This window comes from Cebus imitator, unplaced genomic scaffold (genome assembly GCF_001604975.1).
Source record: "Cebus imitator isolate Cc_AM_T3 unplaced genomic scaffold, Cebus_imitator-1.0 Scaffold79, whole genome shotgun sequence".
Taxonomy (NCBI): domain Eukaryota; kingdom Metazoa; phylum Chordata; class Mammalia; order Primates; family Cebidae; genus Cebus; species Cebus imitator.
This window is the reverse complement of record NW_016107394.1, coordinates 5475377-5478067: the sequence shown is the minus strand read 5'-3', so window position 1 is coordinate 5478067 and position 2691 is coordinate 5475377. Positions and strand designations below refer to the sequence as shown.

The window sequence follows — 2691 nt, the reverse complement described above, 5'->3', positions numbered from 1 at the left end:
CACCCTGGCATCTGGCAAGGGACTGAGAGAATGAGGAGGCCACCCCCTCCTACAGGTGGAATATCCCAGAGGGCCCAGGGTTGGTTCCATCGTGTCTTAGGGAGGCCTTGGTAGCCGAGCTGAGCTTGTGGGGTGATGTTCCCGTGACTTAAAGCATAATGGGCAACTGGGTATGGAGGGTCACAGTCTGTGAGAGCCTCTACTTCCAAAACAGCCCATAGGTAGCCAGTCATTTGTTGTTTTAATGTGTCCCTGAGGCCAAGAGGGATAATATCTTGCATGAGAAGCCCTGAAGCAACTAGTGACCATCATAGCTGACCCAGAGACTCCAGGAGGCATTGCAAGAGCTTGCCAAAGGCTTACAGTAAAGGAGTTTTTGAGATTACACACAGACGAGTGCCTGTTGATTTCAATTTAGCAATAAAATTTGTCAGTGAGAAAAATGTTGCCACCAGAGCCCAAAAGTATTAAGAAATATTGGGCTTAAATGTTTTGAATGTATGTATCAAATGCATTTCCTTGGAGTAGGACTTCCTTGATTCAATGTTGTATCTATATTCCTGGAGAAGGGGATTGTCATTAAGATCTTGTCTGCAAAAATTGTGTATGGTGACAAAGCTGTGGAGGTCCCCCATGGGTACCCTGGAAAGGCATATGGTGTCCCCTCAGCAGCAGAGCAAACTTCAGCTGAGAGGCTGTTGGAATAGGCACTAAACAGACCAGGTCAGCCAAATATATCAGAGCAAAATATTTACCACCTGTTGATTGAATAGAATCAGCAATTTTTTTTAAGAGTTGCATATTTTACTTTATTTTTATTAAATTAAAAGCTACAGTCTGGCAGCGATTCCAGAACAAGGTAAGGAGGTTCCTCATAGGGGTCAGAGAAGAGTGGAGAAAGAGACTGATGGAGACTGAGACACAGGCAAGAAAGGACAAGGTTGAGGGCGAATCTGATGAACACAGGCAGCCGGCTCCATGGGGGGTGGCGGGGAGCTTACATCAGCCAATTCCTTCTCCCCTGCACCCCAAGTTCAGCAGTGGAGCATTAAGTGGGGGTGGTGGGGGATCAACAGACCCTCCCTTCCCCATCCTAGGTCCTCTCTCAGCTTGGTCATGGAGCACAGCACATACCAGAAAAAGCCAAGGGCAATGGAGGGGCAGGGAAACCGGGAGTACATGTACATGGGGAGCAGGGAACAGGGCCTTGGAGGTCGGCCTCTGCCAGAAGGGAGTGGCTCACACTGCACTGAAACACTTGGCCAGTGGAGGACGGGGGAAGGGATTGCCCCCCTCCCACTCTGAACTCCCTTCCCAATTAGACAGGTCCCCTACAGGTGTGGTGTCGGGGGCAGGGGACAGAGAGGAGAACAGAGGCTTCTGCTGGATCCTAGTAGAGGTGGACAGCAGGGGCCTTGGCAAACGGGGTGTCTTTCAGTCATCGGTGATACCCTTGGCTCTCAGCTCCTCTTGCACCCGGGTCAGGTAGGTGGGGTCCGGGTACCCAAACAGCTGAGGTCCCCCTGTGCAGCTGGTCTTGTGGTGGATGTCGTTCCAGGTGATGACATTCGGTCTCCCTGTGGTCATGGACGTGCTGATAGTGAAGGTGAGACGCTGGTCAAATGCCTTTGGGAACAGGGTTAGCACCTTGTTGCCCTCAGGGCAGTCCGGGAGGTAGGCCACCCATGTGGTGCCAGGATACCGAACTCCTGGGTTTCGGTGTTCAGCCCCCTGGACACTGGGCAGGAAGACGTACTGGATGACGATGGTGCCATACTTCTCATAGCTGGACAGTAGGAGGGTGGCGTCCTTAGAGACCAGCATCCGCCCATTCTGGGGCTGGTTGCCCACCAGCTGCCCATAGAAGCGGCCACACATGGGGCAGGCTTTTTTCACCTGCAGAGCCCGGGTGATGCAGCCCTAGCAGAATGAATGCCGGCACTTCTCCAATGTCTTGGCGTTCTGGATCTCCCCCAGACAGATGGGGCAGGTGCTCTCCTGCTCTCCTGCCTCCTCCCGAAGGCGAGGAGGAAGAGGTGGGGGCAGTGGGGAGGAGGAGGGGGGAGCCCCCGAGCCCCTGGGGGCAGAAGTGGGGCTGCTCGGAGAGGGGGTGGGCCTGGGCGGTGCATCTCAGGGTGCTCCCCACCACCCCCAGAGCCAGGCAACCCATCAGCTCCCCTTGCCTCTGAGCTTTCTTCAGCTCTTTCTCTGCCTCTTTTAGCAACCCCTTGAGAGCCTTCCGGGCCAGGTAGAGCCCATTGGGAGGGGCCACGGGAGGGCCCTGTGGGGAAAGCTGGAGAACATAGATGTCAGAAGTCTGGCCATCTATGAAGATGGACACACGGTGCTCCTCCCGAAGCTGGGCCAGCCGAGCTGGGGTCTCCTTGCTCAGGAAGTCCCACACAGGCTTGGGGACAGTCATTTTCTTCTTGCAGGTGCCTCCACAGGCTGCCATTCTGGACAGGATGAACGACATTTGATCCTGAAGAGCTTAGAATTGGCATGCAGGCTCACTCCTTTTTCCCTGCTCCCTACTTGTAGGTCGTGTGACCTGGAAAGCCCATGGAAGATGATGGCAGCAGAAATCCTTCTATTTCCACTCAGCTGACCAGGCCTCTCGTCAGCGCCACCATTGCCGGTCACATGACTGAGGCTGTTGCTGGGATGACGGTCCGGGCCTTAGCAACAAGG

At 54.4% G+C, this 2691-nt stretch overlaps 1 pseudogene across 1 annotated transcript; it reads right to left on the bottom strand.

Moving 5' to 3' along the window:
• Window positions 1-970: 970 nt before the first annotated feature.
• Window positions 971-2685, bottom strand: LOC108307604 (annotated as a pseudogene). Its single transcript, XR_001826592.2, has one exon. The product of XR_001826592.2 is annotated as a probable E3 ubiquitin-protein ligase DTX3 (transcript).
• Between the last annotated feature and the right edge of the window lie 6 nt (window positions 2686-2691).